The sequence below is a fragment of the Bufo bufo genome, chromosome 4, assembly GCF_905171765.1.
Source record: "Bufo bufo chromosome 4, aBufBuf1.1, whole genome shotgun sequence".
Lineage (NCBI taxonomy): Eukaryota > Metazoa > Chordata > Amphibia > Anura > Bufonidae > Bufo > Bufo bufo.
The window spans coordinates 270868933-270892354 of NC_053392.1; the positions used below are offsets into that span (position 1 = coordinate 270868933).

General features: G+C 40.8%; 5 non-coding genes across 5 annotated transcripts; 2 read left to right on the forward strand and 3 right to left on the reverse strand.

Annotated features, from left to right (window-relative positions):
• The first annotated feature begins 13405 nt into the window (after positions 1–13405).
• On the forward strand, positions 13406–13478 carry TRNAQ-UUG. Its single transcript has one exon. It is a non-coding gene; the product is annotated as a tRNA-Gln (tRNA).
• Positions 13479–14161: 683 nt separating this feature from the next.
• On the reverse strand, positions 14162–14271 carry TRNAL-CAA. Its single transcript has 2 exons — positions 14234–14271; positions 14162–14207 (listed from the first exon to the last, which is right to left on the reverse strand). It is a non-coding gene; the product is annotated as a tRNA-Leu (tRNA).
• A 113-nt stretch (positions 14272–14384) lies between these two features.
• TRNAR-UCG lies at positions 14385–14457 on the forward strand. Its single transcript has one exon. It is a non-coding gene; the product is annotated as a tRNA-Arg (tRNA).
• A 7236-nt stretch (positions 14458–21693) lies between these two features.
• Positions 21694–21803, reverse strand: TRNAL-CAA. Its single transcript has 2 exons — positions 21766–21803; positions 21694–21739 (listed from the first exon to the last, which is right to left on the reverse strand). It is a non-coding gene; the product is annotated as a tRNA-Leu (tRNA).
• A 991-nt stretch (positions 21804–22794) lies between these two features.
• Positions 22795–22904, reverse strand: TRNAL-CAA. Its single transcript has 2 exons — positions 22867–22904; positions 22795–22840 (listed from the first exon to the last, which is right to left on the reverse strand). It is a non-coding gene; the product is annotated as a tRNA-Leu (tRNA).
• Between the last annotated feature and the right edge of the window lie 518 nt (positions 22905–23422).

Below are 23422 nucleotides of genomic sequence, written 5' to 3' on the forward strand. Positions count from 1 at the left end.
ACATCATTAACAAAGGCTGTGAGTACCACCCCTTTCTCTGCTCATCTTGCAGCAAATTCAACATAATGTGTCTTTCTAAAATCTCATATAATGTGTATACATCAAAAAATCATAAGTATCATTCCATCAACTTACTAAGATGCTGGGTGTGAACTGGGGAATATCGCCACTGCGGTAACTTCTATTATTTCAACCTTGTGTGAGGCCGAACTCCTTGCTTCACTCGGCGTTCCTCCATGTCAATTGCGCCTGCGCGTCTGTCTCATGACGTCAGCCTCAGGACGCTTAGCAGTCGCCCAGGAGACCAGACGCTTCCTATCCACGTCACCGCTAGGTTGAGACGCGCATGCGCGCCCGACTCCAGTGGCGACAGGACCCGGTGTCAAGTCTCCCGTCGCTGTGTAACGCCCCCTCGGCCGTTGTCATGGTATCCTAACACATTGTGTCGTCCTCTTATGCAGAGTGTAAACGCCAGACTTCTATGTTGTCATATATAATCTCCATATTCTACCCATGTCAAGGGGCAAACTTGGTCTATAGTTAATATTGATGTGGTTGAACTTAGATGTTTACTTATATGACCTTTAATCAAAAAATTGTGTAAGGCTACATGAACTAGGTGTCCACTACTCGCCCAAAACTCGGGATTAGAGTACCCAGTCACTAGTTTGAGTTTAGCCTCATGGTAATTGATTCGGGGTCCATAACCTCATACACGTAGGGCGGCACCATTCAAATTGGATCACTGAGTGTAAATCACCTCCGTCCTAGAATATGCCAGCACCTACCCTCATCAGACAATCCTGATGGTCACAATGGTAACACGTCTCCCCCTCTCACGGGGTTAATAGATGTAGCCATGGATCATCCCAAACAATTCTAGGGGGGGCATACCCTCCAATCTGGAGGGACGTCCGTCCCATATGTCCAGCCATTCCAACCTATCTAGTCAGATGATGGGCATTCCCGTCTCCGGGTATGCATCCATAATTCTGACCATTAGGTCATATCATACAATTCAACCCCCCTCCACTGTAGATATATATATACACCATACGGCTACTTCACAAGGGCCACGTATCTCATTCCCCCATATATATGGAGCAAGCAGTGGAAACCATATGTTATAGTCCAGTGTAACTTAAATAGATCCAAAAATTTGCCCCCTTTGTGGGGTGAATACAGAGAAAAATCCAAAATATTATATAACAAGTGACTACCTTTCAATTGTCTATATTATGTCACCTCAGTCCGCATCCCCAGGTCACACCCGCATACCCAGTCATCTATAAAAAAGAAGACAGAAATTGTGTGAGTATGTGACACATAAAAAGTTACAAAATTATTATAAATAATCTCAACCATTCAGATTGGGTACTAACTTCATTAGTTAAAAAAATCCAATTAATACTTAAGTAGAGCATAGTATTAATAGACAAGTGTGGAGGCTATTAGATTCAGGGAGGTCAGTAGAGTAAGCCAATCCTAAATTCCCTGTTGAGGCCTTTGGGTTCGAGTGTTTGTAACTCGTAAATCCACCTCAACTCCATTCTTTTTAAGAGTTTCTCCCTATCCCCCCCTCTCCTTTGGGGTGGAACTCCATCTATGATGCGGAAACGTAGCTGCGAAACATTATGGTTATAGTTGAGGAAATGTTCTGGGACGGGTAGTTCTGTCCTGGAGCTATCTGTCTCTTTTACTCCTCGTAGTAGTTTACGTATGTCATACCGATGTTGATTTATTCTTTTTCTAAATTCTTGGGTTGTTTCTCCCACGTAGAGAAGTCCACATGGGCACTGTAGTACGTAAATCACGTACTCAGATCTACAGGTGTAGTAATTCCCAATCTGATATGTTTTTCCTGTCCTGGGATGTGAAAAGGAACTTCCTTTTAAAATTCCATTACAGTTACAACATCCCAGGCAGGGAAAACAACCCTTTCTCTGTATAAGGGGTAGGCTACGCTGTTTGGTATCAGCATTAACCAGCTTATCCCCTACATTGCGTGGTCTTCTATAGGACATGAGAGGTGTAGTACAAAATGCCTCGATATCAGGAAAAGACTCAGTGAGAATGTGCCAATTGCTTTTGAGGACATGTGTTATTTGTTTGCTAACCGCTGTGTGTGTCGACACAAAGGGAATCCTCTTGTTCTCCTCTCTTGATTCCTTTTTCTTCAGGAGGTCCTCCCTTCTAAATTGGTTAACCCTCCGTTTGTGCCTCTGCACCATAGGCCTCGGATAGCCCCTCTCATAAAACTTATTGCACATCTCACTGAGTCTAATCTCTGATAAATCATTATCTGTAACTATTCTTTTAACCCTGAGTAACTGACTATATGGTAGTGACTCTTTCATATACCCAGGGTGATCACTCTGGAATAGCAACATGTTGTTCCTGTCCGTAGGTTTTACAAACAGATCAGTATATAGTTTCCCATCTACGCAATACACTGTCGTGTCCAAGAATTGTAAACTGGTTTGGGAGTACACAGCCGTAAACTGTAATTCTGCATGGACTGAATTAATATCTCCCTGGAACTTAAGTAAGTTCTCAAGGGATCCGGTCCAGACAAAAAATATGTCATCTATATACCTCATCCAGCCTTTCACTGAAGTAAAATGGCTGGATGGGTATACAGAACATTCCTCAAATCTGTTCATATAAATGTTTGCATAAGTTGGGGCCACATTGGACCCCATTGCGGTTCCCCGCTGCTGTACATAGTAGATATCCTCAAAGAGGAAGTAGTTGCACGTCAGGACAATCTCCAAAAGGGAGAGAACAAACTTAGCAATCTCAGGCTTGGTCCCACTCCTTGAGAGGGTCCATTCAACCGAATCTAATCCTTTGATGTGGTCGATACTCGTATAGAGGCCGACCACATCAAAGGAAACCAGATATTGTCCTTCCTCAATTTGCAAAGTTTGCAATTTCTTGAGGAAGTCCGTTGTGTCTTTTACATATGACCTAGTGGACATGGCATAGTCTCTGAGATATCTGTCAAGAAAAATAGCAGCTGGGGAAAAAATTGAGCCAATCCCAGAGACTATGGGGCGCCCAGGTGGATCTGGGAGGTTTTTGTGTATTTTGGGCAATGTGTACAATAATGGTGTTACCGGTTTGTCCACCAATAGATATTCATGTAGCTTCTTATCTATTATATCCGATGCAAAAGCATCGTCTATTAATAGTTTAAGTCTCCTTTGGATGGAAAATTTGGGGTCAGCATCCAGTGCTCGATATACCGCGCTGTCCCCCAATTGCCGCTGGATCTCGGCTAAATATTTATTGGTGTCCATAATTACCGTGGCCCCTCCCTTGTCAGCTTTTTTTATTGTGATCTCCTTTCTACTACTGAGATTTTTCAATGCTTTTTTCTCTCCCTGACTCAAATTGTTCTTATTCTCACGTCCACTACTATTAATCTTAATTTTTTCTATACCTTTTTTGACTAGGTCAATGTATGTATTCACAGCGTCTTTCATGACTGGTGGTTGAAAATCACTCGGCAGAAAAAGACCCATTTCTTTCAGACACAACATATCAGTATTGACATTCTCCTGATTATCTGTCCTGGTGGCTAATTTAGGGGAATCCTTAAAGAAAACCTGTAATTTAATACGCCTATAAAACCTTTGTAGGTCTATCTCATAGTTAAACCAATCTACGTCTGAATAGGGACAGAAAGATAACCCTTTTTCCAACAGTGAAATTTCATCATTAGACAATGTAGCAGATGATATATTTACCACTAAAGTCTTTACATTTTCTGGTCCTATTGCATTCACTATATTGGTTGTTTCTTGGCCGTCTGTCCATGTTTGTAATCCAGTGGTGGTTTCTTTGAGCGAGTCATTATCAATCCCTCGTTTCTTCCGCCTATGGTGCTTGCGCCCCCCTCTTCTTGGCGGTTTTTGGCGCCTTGTATCGGTCTTTGATCTAAAAAACGCTGGTCTTCACTTATTTCCCCAGAGGATTCAGTGTCGGTGTTACGGTCTCTCCTTATTTGTCGCCTCACTGGTTTTTGTCGTCTCTGCACGTTTTTTCTCAGTCCCCCTTCTATGGGGTTTATTCTATATATTTCTCCCTTCAAGTAGTCGTCCTGGTCGCGGAACCACTTCTGACGTTTTGAGGTCTCTATGTTGGTTCTATACACCTGTAGATCTTTATCCGTTTGTTCTTTCATTATTGCATAATCTTGCGATGTCATCATGGATTTCAAATGCATTTCCAATCCTTCTATCCTAGTTTTGTTCTCTATGAGTTCCTTTTGTAGGTACTCCATATTGAGGAGCATTATGTCCATTGAAAAACGGTTTGAAATTTGTGTGAATTTCACACAAAATTCTGTGTTTTTTGGTAGAAGGATTGGCCTCAGGTGTGTTCTTAAACCCCGTGGGATCCGCTCTGCTACGTAATACTCCTTCATAGTGGACAAGTGAAGTTCATAGTTAATACTTTGTTTCAACTCTGTCTCCAATTTTCTTTTAATTAGTTTTTTGGTTGGTTTGTTCAGGAATGAGCCATCTCCCACAGCACCACCCAAAATCCGTATCACCTCCTGGAAATGCATTTGAAATCCATGATGACATCGCAAGATTATGCAATAATGAAAGAACAAACGGATAAAGATCTACAGGTGTATAGAACCAACATAGAGACCTCAAAACGTCAGAAGTGGTTCCGCGACCAGGACGACTACTTGAAGGGAGAAATATATAGAATAAACCCCATAGAAGGGGGACTGAGAAAAAACGTGCAGAGACGACAAAAACCAGTGAGGCGACAAATAAGGAGAGACCGTAACACCGACACTGAATCCTCTGGGGAAATAAGTGAAGACCAGCGTTTTTTAGATCAAAGACCGATACAAGGCGCCAAAAACCGCCAAGAAGAGGGGGGCGCAAGCACCATAGGCGGAAGAAACGAGGGATTGATAATGACTCGCTCAAAGAAACCACCACTGGATTACAAACATGGACAGACGGCCAAGAAACAACCAATATAGTGAATGCAATAGGACCAGAAAATGTAAAGACTTTAGTGGTAAATATATCATCTGCTACATTGTCTAATGATGAAATTTCACTGTTGGAAAAAGGGTTATCTTTCTGTCCCTATTCAGACGTAGATTGGTTTAACTATGAGATAGACCTACAAAGGTTTTATAGGCGTATTAAATTACAGGTTTTCTTTAAGGATTCCCCTAAATTAGCCACCAGGACAGATAATCAGGAGAATGTCAATACTGATATGTTGTGTCTGAAAGAAATGGGTCTTTTTCTGCCGAGTGATTTTCAACCACCAGTCATGAAAGACGCTGTGAATACATACATTGACCTAGTCAAAAAAGGTATAGAAAAAATTAAGATTAATAGTAGTGGACGTGAGAATAAGAACAATTTGAGTCAGGGAGAGAAAAAAGCATTGAAAAATCTCAGTAGTAGAAAGGAGATCACAATAAAAAAAGCTGACAAGGGAGGGGCCACGGTAATTATGGACACCAATAAATATTTAGCCGAGATCCAGCGGCAATTGGGGGACAGCGCGGTATATCGAGCACTGGATGCTGACCCCAAATTTTCCATCCAAAGGAGACTTAAACTATTAATAGACGATGCTTTTGCATCGGATATAATAGATAAGAAGCTACATGAATATCTATTGGTGGACAAACCGGTAACACCATTATTGTACACATTGCCCAAAATACACAAAAACCTCCCAGATCCACCTGGGCGCCCCATAGTCTCTGGGATTGGCTCAATTTTTTCCCCAGCTGCTATTTTTCTTGACAGATATCTCAGAGACTATGCCATGTCCACTAGGTCATATGTAAAAGACACAACGGACTTCCTCAAGAAATTGCAAACTTTGCAAATTGAGGAAGGACAATATCTGGTTTCCTTTGATGTGGTCGGCCTCTATACGAGTATCGACCACATCAAAGGATTAGATTCGGTTGAATGGACCCTCTCAAGGAGTGGGACCAAGCCTGAGATTGCTAAGTTTGTTCTCTCCCTTTTGGAGATTGTCCTGACGTGCAACTACTTCCTCTTTGAGGATATCTACTATGTACAGCAGCGGGGAACCGCAATGGGGTCCAATGTGGCCCCAACTTATGCAAACATTTATATGAACAGATTTGAGGAATGTTCTGTATACCCATCCAGCCATTTTACTTCAGTGAAAGGCTGGATGAGGTATATAGATGACATATTTTTTGTCTGGACCGGATCCCTTGAGAACTTACTTAAGTTCCAGGGAGATATTAATTCAGTCCATGCAGAATTACAGTTTACGGCTGTGTACTCCCAAACCAGTTTACAATTCTTGGACACGACAGTGTATTGCGTAGATGGGAAACTATATACTGATCTGTTTGTAAAACCTACGGACAGGAACAACATGTTGCTATTCCAGAGTGATCACCCTGGGTATATGAAAGAGTCACTACCATATAGTCAGTTACTCAGGGTTAAAAGAATAGTTACAGATAATGATTTATCAGAGATTAGACTCAGTGAGATGTGCAATAAGTTTTATGAGAGGGGCTATCCGAGGCCTATGGTGCAGAGGCACAAACGGAGGGTTAACCAATTTAGAAGGGAGGACCTCCTGAAGAAAAAGGAATCAGGAGAGGAGAACAAGAGGATTCCCTTTGTGTCGACACACACAGCGGTTAGCAAACAAATAACACATGTCCTCAAAAGCAATTGGCACATTCTCACTGAGTCTTTTCCTGATATCGAGGCATTTTGTACTACACCTCTCATGTCCTATAGAAGACCACGCAATGTAGGGGATAAGCTGGTTAATGCTGATACCAAACAGCGTAGCCTACCCCTTATACAGAGAAAGGGTTGTTTTCCCTGCCTGGGATGTTGTAACTGTAATGGAATTTTAAAAGGAAGTTCCTTTTCACATCCCAGGACAGGAAAAACATATCAGATTGGGAATTACTACACCTGTAGATCTGAGTACGTGATTTACGTACTACAGTGCCCATGTGGACTTCTCTACGTGGGAGAAACAACCCAAGAATTTAGAAAAAGAATAAATCAACATCGGTATGACATACGTAAACTACTACGAGGAGTAAAAGAGACAGATAGCTCCAGGACAGAACTACCCGTCCCAGAACATTTCCTCAACTATAACCATAATGTTTCGCAGCTACGTTTCCGCATCATAGATGGAGTTCCACCCCAAAGGAGAGGGGGGGATAGGGAGAAACTCTTAAAAAGAATGGAGTTGAGGTGGATTTACGAGTTACAAACACTCGAACCCAAAGGCCTCAACAGGGAATTTAGGATTGGCTTACTCTACTGACCTCCCTGAATCTAATAGCCTCCACACTTGTCTATTAATACTATGCTCTACTTAAGTATTAATTGGATTTTTTTAACTAATGAAGTTAGTACCCAATCTGAATGGTTGAGATTATTTATAATAATTTTGCAACTTTTTATGTGTCACATACTCACACAATTTCTGTCTTCTTTTTTATAGATGACTGGGTATGCGGGTGTGACCTGGGGATGCGGACTGAGGTGACATAATATAGACAATTGAAAGGTAGTCACTTGTTATATAATATTTTGGATTTTTCTCTGTATTCACCCCACAAAGGGGGCAAATTTTTGGATCTATTTAAGTTACACTGGACTATAACATATGGTTTCCACTGCTTGCTCCATATATATGGGGGAATGAGATACGTGGCCCTTGTGAAGTAGCCGTATGGTGTATATATATATCTACAGTGGAGGGGGGTTGAATTGTATGATATGACCTAATGGTCAGAATTATGGATGCATACCCGGAGACGGGAATGCCCATCATCTGACTAGATAGGTTGGAATGGCTGGACATATGGGTATGCCCCCCTCGAATTGTTTGGGATGATCCATGGCTACATCTATTAACCCACGTGAGAGGGGGAGACGTGTTACCATTGTGACCATCAGGATTGTCTGATGAGGGTAGGTGCTGGCATATTCTAGGACGGAGGTGATTTACACTCAGTGATCCAATTTGAATGGTGCCGCCCTACGTGTATGAGGTTATGGACCCCGAATCAATTACCATGAGGCTAAACTCAAACTAGTGACTGGGTACTCTAATCCCGAGTTTTGGGCGAGTAGTGGACACCTAGTTCATGTAGCCTTACACAATTTTTTGATTAAAGGTCATATAAGTAAACATCTAAGTTCAACCACATCAATATTAACTATAGACCAAGTTTGCCCCTTGACATGGGTAGAATATGGAGATTATATATGACAACATAGAAGTCTGGCGTTTACACTCTGCATAAGAGGACGACACAATGTGTTAGGATACCATGACAACGGCCGAGGGGGCGTTACACAGCGACGGGAGACTTGACACCGGGTCCTGTCGCCACTGGAGTCGGGCGCGCATGCGCGTCTCAACCTAGCGGTGACGTGGATAGGAAGCGTCTGGTCTCCTGGGCGACTGCTAAGCGTCCTGAGGCTGACGTCATGAGACAGACGCGCAGGCGCAATTGACATGGAGGAACGCCGAGTGAAGCAAGGAGTTCGGCCTCACACAAGGTTGAAATAATAGAAGTTACCGCAGTGGCGATATTCCCCAGTTCACACCCAGCATCTTAGTAAGTTGATGGAATGATACTTATGATTTTTTGATGTATACACATTATATGAGATTTTAGAAAGACACATTATGTTGAATTTGCTGCAAGATGAGCAGAGAAAGGGGTGGTACTCACAGCCTTTGTTAATGATGTATTTGCATAATTGATTAGGTCATGTGACCGACTTTGTAGGGTATATGTATCCGCTGTTTAGTTCACATTGTTAGATTGCTTGAGAAAGATCACACTGATCGAAACGTCGCATTTGTTGGTGAAATAAAGCATTAAGGATCAAGGCTGGAGAGTGCTGCAGTTTTTCTGTTACAATTGCATCTGGATTTGGGGAAGCTAAGGACTGGCTTCTGACACAGCGAGCACCACCACAGTAAGGAACATTCTATATTTTTCGTAGTGCTGCTGCACATTTTTTCTTTTTATTCCCATATAGACTCCCTGATCACCCCCCTGTCATTGATTACACCCCTGTCATTGATCAACCCCCTGTAAAGCTCCATTCAGATGTCCGCATGATTTTTACGGATCCACTGATAGATGGATCGGATCCGCAAAACGCATACGGACGTCTGAATGAAGCCTTACAGGGGCGTGATCAATGACTGTGGTTATCACCCCATATAGACTCCCTGATCACCCCCCTGTCATTGATTACCCCCCTGTCATTGATCAACCCCCTGTAAAGCTCCATTCAGATGTCCGCATGATTTTTACGGATCCACTGATAGATGGATCGGATCCGCAAAATGCATACGGACGTCTGAATGAAGCCTTACAGGGGCGTGATCAATGACTGTGGTGATCACCCCATATAGACTCCCTGATCACCCCCCTGTCATTGATTACACCCCTGTCATTGATCAACCCCCTGTAAAGCTCCATTCAGATGTCCGCATGATTTTTACGGATCCACTGATAGATGGATCGGATCCGCAAAACGCATACGGGCGTCTGAATGAAGCCTTACAGGGGCATGATCAATGACTGTGGTTATCACCCCATATAGACTCCCTGATCACCCCCCTGTCATTGATTACACCCCTGTCATTGATCAACCCCCTGTAAAGCTCCATTCAGACGTCCGCATGATTTTTACGGATCCACTGATAGATGGATCGGATCCGCAAAACACATACATGCGTCTCCCTGGAGCCTTCCAGGGGGGGTGATCACCCCATATAGACTCCCTGATCACCCCCCTGTCATTGATCACCCCCCTCTGTCATGCTGCATTCAGATGTCCGTATGATTTTTACGGATCCACGGATACATGGATCGGATCCGCAAAACACATACGGACATCTGAATGGAGCCTTACAGGGGGGTGATCAATGACAGGGGGGTGATCACCCCATATAGACTCCCTGATCACCCCCCATGTCATTGATCACCCCCTGTAAGGCTCCATTCAGACATTTTTTTGGCCCAAGTTAGCGGAAATTATTTTTTTTTTTCTTACAAAGTCTCATATTCCACTAACTTGTGTCAAAAAATAAAATCTCTCATGAACTCCCCATACCCCTCACGGAATCCAAATGCGTAAAAATTTTTAGACATTTATATTCCAGACTTCTTCTCACGCTTTAGGGCCCCTAGAATGCCAGGGCAGTATAAATACCCCACATGTGACCCCATTTCGGAAAGAAGACACCCCAAGGTATTCCGTGAGGGGCATATTGAGTCCATGAAAGATTGAAATTTTTGTCCCAAGTTAGCGGAAAGGGAGACTTTGTGAGAAAAAAAAATATATCAATTTCTGCTAACTTGTGCCAAAAAAAAAAAAATTCTATGAACTCGCCATGCCCCTCATTGAATACCTTGGGGTGTCTTCTTTCCAAAATGGGGTCACATGTGGGGTATTTATACTGCCCTGGCATTCTAGGGGTCCTAAAGCGTGAGAAGAAGTCTGGGATCCAAATGTCTAAAAATGCCCTCATAAAATGAATGTGGGCCCCTTTGCGCATCTAGGCTGCAAAAAAGTGTCACACATGTGGTATCGCCGTACTCAAGAGAAGTTGGGGAATGTGTTTTGGGGTGTCATTTTACATATACCCATGCTGGGTGAGATAAATATCTTGGTCAAATGCCAACTTTGTATAAAAAAATGGGAAAAGTTGTCTTTTGCCGAGATATTTCTTTCACCCAGCATGGGTATATGTAAAAAGACACCCCAAAACACATTCCCCAACGTTTCCTGAATACGGAGATACCAGATGTGTGACACTTTTTTGCAGCCTAGGTGGGCAAAGGGGCACACATTCCAAAGAGCACCTTTAGGATTTCACTGGTCATTTACCTACTTACCACACATTAGGGCCCCTGGAAAATGCCAGGGCAGTATAACTACCCCACAAGTGACCCCATTTTGGAAAGAAGACACCCCAAGGTATTCCGTGAGGGGCATGGCGAGTTTCTAGAATTTTTTATTTTTTGTCACAAGTTAGTGGAAAATGATGATTTATTTTTATTTTTTTTTCATACAAAGTCTCATATTCCACTAACTTGTGACAAAAAATAAAAACTTCCATGAACTCACTATGCCCATCAGCGAATACCTTGGGGTCTCTTCTTTCCAAAATGGGGTCACTTGTGGGGTAGTTATACTGCCCTGGCATTCTAGGGGCCCAAATGTGTGGTAAGGAGTTTGAAATCAAATTCTGTAAAAAATGACCAGTGAAATCCGAAAGGTGCTCTTTGGAATATGGGCCCCTTTGCCCACCTAGGCTGCAAAAAAGTGTCACACATCTGGTATCTCCGTACTCAGGAGAAGTTGGGGAATGTGTTTTGGGGTGTTGGTTTACATATACCCATGCTGGGTGAGAGAAATATCTTGGCAAAAGACAACTTTTCCCATTTTTTTATACAAAGTGGGCATTTGACCAAGATATTTATCTCACCCAGCATGGGTATATGTAAAAAGACACCCCAAAACACATTCCTCAACTTCTCCTGAATACAGAGATACCAGATGTGTGACACTTTTTTGCAGCCTAGGTGGGCAAAGGGGCCCACATTCCAAAGAGCACCTTTAGGATTTCACTGGTCATTTTTTACAGAATTTGATTTCAAACTCCGTACCACACATTTGGGCCCCTAGAATGCCAGGGCAGTATAACTACCCCACAAGTGACCCCATTTTGGAAAGAAGACACCCCAAGGTATTCCGTGAGGGGCATGGCAAGTTCCTAGAATTTTTTTTTTTTTGTCACAAGTTAGTGGAAAATGATGATTTTTTTTTTTTCATACAAAGTCTCATATTCCACTAACTTGTGACAAAAAATAAAAACTTCCATGAACTCACTATGCCCATCAGCGAATACCGTGGGGTGTCTTCTTTCCAAAATGGGGTCACTTGTGGGGTAGTTATACTGCCCTGGCATTCTAGGAGCCCAAATGTGTGGTAAGGAGTTTGAAATCAAATTCTGTAAAAAATGACCAGTGAAATCCGAAAGGTGCTCTTTGGAATATGTGCCCCTTTGCCCACCTAGGCTGCATAAAAGTGTCACACATCTGGTATCTCCGTACTCAGGAGAAGTTGGGGAATGTGTTTTGGGGTGTAATTTTACATATACTCATGCTGGGTGAGAGAAATATCTTGGCAAAAGACAACTTTTCCCATTTTTTTATACAAAGTTGGCATTTGACCAAGATATTTATCTCACCCAGCATGGGTATATATAAAAAGACACCCCAAAACACATTCCTCAACTTCTCCTGAATACAGAGATACCAGATGTGTGACACTTTTTTGCAGCCTAGGTGGGCAAAGGGGCCCATATTCCAAAGAGCACCTTTCGGATTTCACTGGTCATTTTTTACAGAATTTGATTTCAAACTCCTTACCACACATTTGGGCCCCTAGAATGCCAGGGCAGTATAACTACCCCACAAGTGACCCCATTTTGGAAAGAAGAGACCCCAAGGTATTTCGTGATGGGCATAGTGAGTTCATAGAACTTTTTATTTTTTGTCACAAGTTAGTGGAATATGAGACTTTGTAAGAAAAAAAAAAATCATAATTTTCCGCTAACTTGTGACAAAAAATAAAAAGTTCTATGAACTCACTATGCCCATCAGCGAATACCTTAGGGTGTGTACTTTCCGAAATGGGGTCATTTGTGGGGTGTTTGTACTGTCTGGGCATTGTAGAACCTCAGGAAACATGACAGGTGCTCAGAAAGTCAGAGCTGCTTCAAAAAGCGGAAATTCACATTTGTGTACCATAGTTTGTAAACGCTAGAACTTTTACCCAAACCATTTTTTTTTTACCCAAACATTTTTTTTTTATCAAAGACATGTAGAACAATAAATTTAGAGCAAAATTTATATATGGATCCCGTTTTTTTTGCAAAATTTTACAACTGAAAGTGAAAAATGTCATTTTTTTGCAAAAAAATCGTTAAATTTCGATTAATAACAAAAAAAAGTAAAAATGTCAGCAGCAATGAAATACAACCAAATGAAAGCTCTATTAGTGAGAAGAAAAGGAGGTAAAATTCATTTAGGTGGTAAGTTGCATGACCGAGCAATAAACGGTGAAAGTAGGGTAGGTCAGAAGTGTAAAAAGTGGCCTGGTCTTTCAGGGTGTTTAAGCACTGGGGGCTGAGGTGGTTAAGAAACATTGTTCTGTGATTAAACAATAGAGAATGTGTATAATTGGTAATATTTGACTGATTCATTGAAATAATTTTCTCCTTTGACTTTAGTTCAATGTAAATCGGTTGATTTCTGGGATCTTTTCATTTTTAGCCATGGTTCTTACCTTTTGACCGCGTGGCCTAATGGATAAGGCGTCTGACTTTGGATCAGAAGATTGAGGGTTCGAGTCCCTTCGTGGTCACGATGATGCTTGCTTATAAAACGGTTGTCCAGGATTCGAGAAGCGTGGTTGTATTTGTTTTTCCAGATACAATTGACAGCTTCTAAGAGAGAAAGCACTTTGTCAGAATGGGGATTTGAAACAACACCTTCATTTGGAGACCAGAACGCCACAGATCCTGGACGAATTTAAATTTTTGAGCCTGGGACCTCAGTGTACTTGTCCACCCTGACAAAGCATTAAGATGTTGCCTGAGGGTTTGACATTTTTGGGAAAGCAAATCTACAAAATCCCTATTCAAAATGTTTAGATTTTACTTAAGAAACATTGTCATTGTAAGACGATGTAGAATGTGTATATTTAGTGATCTGTGATGAATTGAAATCAAGAGACTGTTTTGCTAGGGTTCCTAAATTTTACTCCTAATTGTACATTTCTAGACCTCGTGGTCTAATGTATTTGGCAAAAACCTTCGGGTCAGACGATTGAGGGTTTGAGCTGTTTGGTAGTTTTCACAGTGCGTGGCTTTAATGTTCTTGCCTTCTTTTAATGTTGACAGAAATTTTTAACCATGAAACGCCAATTTGTTATATTATTTAGGTAGCTAAAGCCAAAAACTTGCCGTCAAGGGTGTGTTTTAAACCCAAATCTCATTTTGGCAAGCAGGACACCCATCTAAGGAGAAAGGAAAAAAAGAAGCACACTGTCAGAAGTGGGATTTGAACCCACGCCTCTATTTGGAGTCTAGAACACCCCATACACGGAAGAGATTAACTCTTGAGTCTGGCACCTTAGACCACTTGGCCATCCTGACAAACTCAGCAGCAGCTTCAAGAGCGTTTAATAATTTTTTCCATTGACTTTAGTTCAATGTAAATCGGTTGATTTCTGGGATCTTTTCATTTTTAGCCATGGTTCCTGCTGATTGACCGCGTGGCCTAATGGATAAGGCGTCTGACTTCGGATCAGAAGATTGAGGGTTCGAGTCCCTTCGTGGTCGCGATGATGCTTGCTAGTAAAGCGGTTGTCCAGGATTCGAGAAGTGTGGTTGTTTTTGTTTTTCCAGATACAATTGACAGCTTCTAAGAGAGAAAGCACTTTGTCAGAAAGGGGATTTGAATCAACACCTTCATTTGGAGACCAGAACGCCACAGATCTTGGATGAATTTAAATTTTTGAGCCTGGGACCTCAGTGTACTTGTCCACCCTGACAAAGCGTTAAGATGTTGCCTGAGGGTTTGACATTTTTGGGAAAGCAAATCTACAAAATCCCTATTCAAAATGTTTAGATTTTACTTAAGAAACATTGTCATTGTAAGAAGATGGAGAATACATAGTATTAGTTTGTTCCTTTTGTTCACCCCCACCAGCAACTGTGATAACATTTATAACTATAGTACAAAAAGTATATACCAGAATAAATAAAAAAACACAGAGCCAGTCCGCACAACTGAAAGTTTTAATATGTGTCTTTAGCATTGTAATAGGATGAAATTAGATTAAAAGTATAATGTACATTTAAATAATGAAATAAAAGTGAAGTTTTATACACACAAAAAAAGCAAAAAACAGTACTTGATCCAAGAACGTAAATAGGTCCATAGTGACCACTAGTCTGTAAAGTTAAAACGTTGACATGTACTGTGAGGTCAAAGGTTATTGAAAAAATGTAAATGAAGAGTGGGACATATCCCAATAAATTATAGACCTCCCGAATTACTGTGAACATTGTTAAGCCAATAAGGTGATATGGCAGGATTCCTGTCTAATCAACCGAATAGCCAAAACTATCTTCTAGAAGCGAATAATGTGTTCTCCACAGAGAGTCTCCCCATCAATACTCAAGATATAACCCAGGCCTTTAGAGAAAAAAATAGGACTTATAAGAAATACATCAGGTCAATTTGGGAAATCACAAGCTTAGAAACCTATTTACAACAAAAAAATTGTCTATAGGGGTATGAGAGTCAACATCATTCCCAACTCACATCAGGAAGATACTGAATTTATTAGAGGTTGGGAATCACTGCTGACGGATAACTCACTCCGCATGCAAGCGTACATTTTGGAGTACGAGAAAAAACAGCTAATTAAAGTGGCAGCTCAGCTTGAGAAGGAGACCCAAGAAATACAAAAACTAAGATCTCAGCCAGAATTTAGTTCCCTGGAAATTAAACTACAAAAAAACGTTGAAAGCTTACAAACCGAGGTGAAAGAAAGGAAGCATAGGAAATATATTAGGGATAAGCGAGACTTCGAGACAGGTCAGGTATATAACAAATCTAATAGCCAGTCAATATATACTGGTAGAACTGAGTATAAACAATATACAGACATCTCTGAATCTGAAGCATCGGAGTCAGAAGGAAGCCTCCCGCAGATAAATAGGAGAGGTAGAGGTAGATTTAGGGGAAAATACCAACAAAGGAGAAATCCACAATCTAAAAATATAAATCAAGAATGGCAACAGAACCAACATCGAGTTCAAAACGTTCAGGGACAAAATATAAATCCTCAAACATCCTTGTACTCCTTACAACCTACCTCTGCATCTATAACACCATCACTTCCTCAAACCAATATGCCCCAGGTGCTGGCACCCACTGCCCAGGTTCCTTTTTTAATGCCGGGGATACAACTCAGGGACCGGGACAAATGGGGGTACAGTCAGAAAATGTAAAGAAAAAAATGGAAATGCAGATCATAAATAGGTCCTCCGTGGTGCTAAATGTAGAGCATGAATCACTAATTCGGAAGGGACTATCATATACCCCCACCCCAAAATTTGAATGCTTCACATGGGTGAAAGACGTTCACTTATTTGCACGGAAACTTGCTCTGCATAAAGAGTTTAAGGATAAAGAGGAACATGGGAATGAGTTAACAAGTGGGGAAAAACAAGCACTAGAGACCTTAGAAGAACTATCCAGGGAAGGAGCAGGCGAGATAATAAGACCTGTCGCCCCCTTCAGCAAAATGCGACCTAAATCTAGATATACTCCATCAATAGCCAGATTCGCAAATATTCAGACGTTCGTGAATCTGGTAACAGACGATCTAGAAAAAAATAGGAAAGAAGAAAAATGAAATGGGGGAGAACCTTAGTCCTGAGGAAAGGAGGGCTATAGAAGAAATTACGGAACGACAAGATCTTACAATAAAACCCTCAGATAAAGGGGGAAATGTCGTATTGATGGATACAGAGGAGTATATAGGGATGGTGATGAGACTACTGGGAGATAACACTACTTATAAAAAGCTAGATAGTAACCCCACAGAAAAATATAATAAAGACCTAAAAAAGATACTGATGGAAGCAAGAGGGAAAGAACTGATTACGAAAGATGAGTATAAAATCCTGTATAAACCATACCCAACGATAGCAACGTTTTACGCGTTGCCAAAAATTCACAAAAAACGTGAACCAATACCTGGAAGACCGATAGTTTCAGGGAACAACAATATGTGCGAGGGTATAAGTTCCTACGTGGATGCTATTTTGAAACCCTTTGTGCAGACTCCCCCCTCGTATCTTAAGGACACGAGTGACACAGTGATAAAACTGCGAGAAATCCATGTGAATGATGATACTCTGATAGCAAGCCTAGACGTTGAGGCTCTCTACACTAGTATACACCACGAACTAGGGGTTAAGGCGGTAGAATATTATTTATACACCAAAGGAACACAATTTCATGAGCACAATAATTTAGTTATCACTTTATTACGGTTTTTACTTACACATAATTATTTTATTTTTAACGGACAATATTATTTACAGATCACTGGGACCGCGATGGGGACAGTATGTGCACCCAGTTTTGCTAATTTATTTTTGGGGTGGTGGGAAGACAAATATGTATTTATTGATCAGAATTCACATCACACAGAGCACATAATGTATTGGGCTAGATACATAGATGACATTTTGATTTTTTGGAACGGCACTATATCACAGTTCGAGACATTCACTAAAGACCTCAATAAGAACGACGTCGGCTTGCATTTCACAGCTGAGATCCATAAAAAGAGTATAAACTTTCTTGACCTAAAGATCAATATAGAAACTAATGGTGAAGTGACCACTGAAGTATATAGGAAGGCTACGGCTGGTAACAGTCTCCTTCATTGGGAAAGCTGTCACCCGAAACCCTTAAAGAAAGGTATACCGGTCGCACAATACTCAAGAGCGAAAAGAAACTGTACAAATGAAACAGCTTTCGAGGAAGAATGTAAGGTTCTGTATCAAAGATTCCTGGAAAGGGGATACCCTAGAAAGGTACTGTATAGGGCCTATAATAGAGTCAGAGGATGGAGAGGGAGAGTCTGTTCAAAAGAAAGGTTTTAAAAAATGAAAAAACAATAAGTTGTATTGGTACCTTTGATTACCAACACAAAAAAATCTATGGTATTCTTAAAAAATATTGGCATATTTTAACATCAGATAAAGACCTAAAGGAAGTATTGCCTAATAACCCGTCAGTGACATACAGGAGGGGACAAAACCTAAAAGATATCATGGTTCATAGCCACTTCCAGAAGAAAATAAGTACAAAAAAGAACTGGTTATCCACACAGGGGTCATACCCATGTGGTGGATGCGTATTCTGTAAGTATATGGTGCCAAAGAAAGAGTTTATAAACCCCCATGATGGGAAGAAATATATTATTAGAGAATATATCAACTGTAAGAGTACTGGTGTTGTCTACGCGATACAATGTAGGTGTCCCAAAATCTAAGTGGGAAAAACAATACAGGAACTGAGGAGGAGGATCTCGAGACATCTGAGTGCCCTCAATACTGACGATGATACACCCCTAGTGAGACATATCAACAAATATCACAAAGGGAGCCCAACAGGTCTAGAAATTTGGGGGATACAGAGGGTCAAAATAGGCCCGAGACAAGGAGATGTGGATAACAAATTACAACAGGAGGAGGCAAAGTGGCTATATCGGCTTAAATCATTGTCACCGATTGGAATAAATGAAGGATTTACCTTTCTACCATTCTTGTAGAACAATTTAGCAGTAAAAAGAAAAAGAATGATATAAATAAATAATAATATATTAAAGTACTCCTAGATTAGCAATGATAATGCTATGTAGACAGATTATTTAGAGAGGAGCGGAGTAGACGACCTACGTGGGGAGAGGAAATGTCTCTCTTAAAAAATATAGTAAAATGAAGAAATAAAGAAAAGGAGAAAAATCGAATTCCCAAAATAGAGTAAAAAAACTATATATACCTCTAAAAAATAAAAGAAGAAGAAAATACTTACCGTGGCAGTGATGGGGAAGCCCAGGCTGTGGGGAGGGGTGTCTGGAATCTGGAATCAGGGGAGAAGTTAGAGATGGGTGTATGGACCAGTGATTGATGACCTGGTATGAAAATAAAAAATAAAAAATAAAAAGGCATAAAGAGTTCGGAAAAAACAATAAATAAGCCATAATATATTGCCTCTCTAATAGAAGATATTTAGAAATTTGACCAAAAAATCCCCCCTGAGGAAAAATTAGCCCCTATATCCATACATTTATATATGTATACGTATAAAGATATATACACACCATGAGAATAAGATATTATCAAAGTAAATAAAAGGAATAGTTTGAGGAACAAGAGTAGATACCTAACTAAATATGGAATTACATCATAACATAGGTACCCTGCTGAAGTAGAGTGTTATATGAAGGAGGCTCTGCTAGGAGTGAAATGAAGCCCCAGTTGGAAGGACGTGACAGCACAGATGTGGACAAACTAATGTTAAAGTCTGTGCGCATGCGCGAAGCCGATAGGAAAATCGAATGACTGAAAATGTATAAGTCCCCGCGCATGTGTGAATATAACGGCAGTCTCGCGGCAGCACCGGTGAGGGCGGGCAGGACCGGAGGTGTGTGCAGGTGACCCCAGGGATGCGTCGCACGGCCGTGAGGTATGAGCGTGGACAAAACGGTGATTAGCCTGCACGCATGCGCTGAGTTAATGGTGATGAACTGAATGACTGCAAAAAGTATAAGTTCTCGCGCATGCGCGAACATAACAACAGTCCTGCGATAACGCAGTGAAGAATGGGCAAACCCGGGCGCATGAGTGAATGACCCTAGAGAAACGTCATGCAACTGTGAGTCATCAGTGCATGACGGACTGGGGCCAATCAACGATCAGTGGGGGTGAACAAAAGGAACAAACTGATACTATGTATCAGTAAATGATTGGTGTCTTAAAACATGTGATCGGAAACAAACCTTCAAAGGCTGGACTCCGCCCCCAACACTCACACCTGCATCATCCCCTGAAGACGCTGGTATACAGCGAAACATGTCGGGATGCAGGGTGTGTGAGTGTTAGGTTTTAGGCAGTATGATGTGGACTAAGCTCAAATATATGAGCAAATAAAGCAACTATCACAGAAGCTGCGTACCATAGGGACGCAGTAGCCAATAGAAAGTAATACTGAAGGCAGTGGCTACAAGGGGAAGGTGACTTATGGAGAGAGGTGGATAGGAGGTGATAAGAGGAGCATACTGAAAGCACAAGTAGAAGTTGCCAGTGCCATTACTAGGGAATAGGCTTGATATAGATATGAACACACTAGAGATATACTAGAGGTATGATATCAAGCATAGATTGTGACGAACACTGTAATCTATGCCTCTATAAGAGATTATACCAACCTACAGGTTAATCTCCTTATTTCTCCTCACTCCTCCCCCTCCCCCTCCCCCCGCTCTAGTTCTCCCCCTACCCCTGTGTCATAGGAATAGAGGGGTTTCAAATAAGAAGTCCCATTTACCAACAAGGTAGCAGCAACTGTGATAACATTTATAACTATAGTACAAAAAGTATATACCAGAATAAATAAAAAAACACAGAGCCAGTCCGCACAACTGAAAGTTTTAATATGTGTCTTTAGCATTGTAATAGGATGAAATAAGATTAAAAGTATAATGTACATTTAAATAATGAAATAAAAGTGAAGTTTTATACACAAAAAAAGGCAAAAAACAGTACTTGATCCAAGAACGTAAATAGGTCCATAGTGACCACTAGTTTGTTTAAAACCCAAATCTTATTTTGCCAAGCAGGACACCCATATAAGGAGAAAGGAAAAAAAGAAGCACACTGTCAGAAGTGGGATTTGAACCCACGGCTCCATTCGGAGACCAGAACACCCTATACACGGAAAAGATTAACTCTTGAGTCTGGCGCCTTAGAGCACTCGGCCATACTGAAAAACTCAGCAGCAACTTCAAGAGCGTTTAAAAAAAATTCGGGAAGCAAATCTACAACGTCACATTTTCGAAAAATTTTAAATTTCATTTAAGAAACATTGTTCTGTGATTAAACAATAGAGAATGTGTATAATTGGTAATATTTGACTGATTCATTGAAATAATTTTCTCCTTTGACTTTAGTTCAATGTAAATCGGTTGATTTCTGGGATCTTTTCATTTTTAGCCATGGTCCCTGCCGATTGACCGCGTCGCCTAATGGATAAGGCGTCTGAATTCGGATCAGAAGATTGAGGGTTCGAGTCCCTTCGTGGTTGCGATGATGCTTGCTTATAAAGCGGTTGTCCAGGATTCGAGAAGTGTGGTTGTTTTTGTTTTTCCAGATACAATTGACAGCTTCTAAGAGAGAAAGCACTTTGTCAGAAAAGGGTTTTGAATCAACACCTTCATTTGGAGACCAGAACGCCACAGATCCTGGATGAATATAAATTTTTGAGCCTGGGACCTTAGTGTACTTGTCCACCCTGACAAAGCGTTAAGATGTTGCCTGAGGGTTTGACATTTTTGGGAAAGCAAATCTACAAAATCCCTATTCAAAATGTTTAGATTTTACTTAAGAAACATTGTTATTGTAAGAAGATCGAGAATGTATATATTTAGTGATCTGTGATGAATTGAAATCAAGAGACTGTTTTGCTAGGGTTCCTGAATTTTACTCCTAATTGTACATTTCTAGACCTCGTGGTCTAATGTATTTGGCAAAAACCTTCGGGTCAGACGATTGAGGGTTTGAGCTGTTTGGTAGTTTTCACAGTGCGTGGCTTTAATGTTCTTGCCTTCTTTTAATGTTGACAGAAATTTTTAACCATGAAACGCCAATTTGTTATATTATTTAGGTAGCTAAAGCCAAAAACTTGCCATCAAGGGTGTGTTTTAAACCCAAATCTCATTTTGGCAAGCAGGACACCCATCTGAGGAGAAAGGAAAAAAAAAAGCACACTGTCAGAAGTGGGATTTGAACCCACGCCTCCATTTGGAGACCAGAACACCCTATACATGGAAGTGATTAACTCTTGAGTCTGGCGCCTTAGACCACTCGGCCATCCTGACAAACTCTGCAGCACATTCAAGAGCGTTTAAAAAAAATTAGAGAAGCAAATCTACAAAGTCACATTTTAGAAAATTTTTAAATTTCATTTAAGAAACATTGTTCTGTGATTAAACAATAGAGAATGTGTATAATTGGTAATATTTGACTGATTCATTAAAATAATTTTCTCCTTTGACTTTAGTTCAATGTAAATCGGTTGATTTCTGGGATCTTTTCATTTTTAGCCATGGTTCCTGCCTTTTGACCGCGTGGCCTAATGGATAAGGCGTCTGACTTCAGATCAGAAGATTAAGGGTTCGAGTCCCTTCGTGGTCGCGATGATGCTTGTTTATAAAGCGGTTGTCCAGGATTCGAGAAGCGTGGTTGTTTTTGTTTTTCCAGATACAATTGACAGCTTCTAAGAGAGAAAGCACTTTGTCAGAAAAGGGTTTTGAATCAACACCTTCATTTGGAGACCAGAACGCCACAGATCTTGGATGAATTAAAATTTTTGAGCCTGGGACCTCAGTGTACTTGTCCACCCTGACAAAGCGTTAAGATGTTGCCTGAGGGTTTGACATTTTTGGGAAAGCAAATCTACAAAATCCCTATTCAAAATGTTTAGATTTTACTTAAGAAACATTGTCATTGTAAGAATATGGAGAATATGTATATTTAGTGATCTGTGATAAATTGAAATCAAGAGACTGTTTTGCTAGGGTTCCTAAATTTTACTCCTAATTGTACATTTCTAGACCTCGTGGTCTACAGTGTTTGACAAAACCCTTCGGGTCCGACGATTGAGGGTTTGAGCTGTTTGGTAGTTTTCACAGTGCGTGGCTTTAATGTTCTTGCCTTCTTTTAATGTTGACAGAAATTTTTAACCATGAAACGCCAATTTGTTATATTATTTAGGTAGCTAAAGCCAAAAACTTGCCGTCAAGGGTGTGTTTTAAACCCAAATCTCATTTTGCCAAGCAGGACACCCATCTAAGAAGAAAAGAAGCAAACTGTCAGAAGTGGGATTTGAACCCACGCCTCCATTTGGAGACCAGAACACCCCATACACGGAAGAGATTAACTCTTGAGTCTGGCGCCTTAGACCACTCGGCCATCCTGACAAACTCAGCAGCACCTTTAAGAGCGTTTAAAAAAAATTCGGGAAGCAAATCTACAAAGTCACATTTTCGAAAATTGTAAAATTTCTTTTAAGAAACATTGTTCTGTGATTAAACAATAGAGAATGTGTATAATTGGTAATATTTGACTGATTCATTGAAATAATTTTTTTCATTGACTTTAGTTCAATGTAAATCGGTTGATTTCTGGGATCTTTTAATTTTTAGCAATGGATCCTGACGATTGACCGCGTGGCCTAATGGATAAGCCGTCTGACTTCGGATCAGAAGATTGAGGGTTCGAGTCCCTTTGTGGTTGCGATAATACTTGCTTATAAAGCTGTTGTCCAGGATTCGAGAAGTGTGGTTGTTTTTGTTTTTCCAGATACAATTGACAGCTTCTAAGAGAGAAAGCACTTTGTCAGAAAAGGGTTTTGAATCAACACCTTCATTTGGAGACCAGAACGCCACAGATCCTGGATGATTTAAAATTTTTGAGCCGGGGACCTTAGTGTACTTGT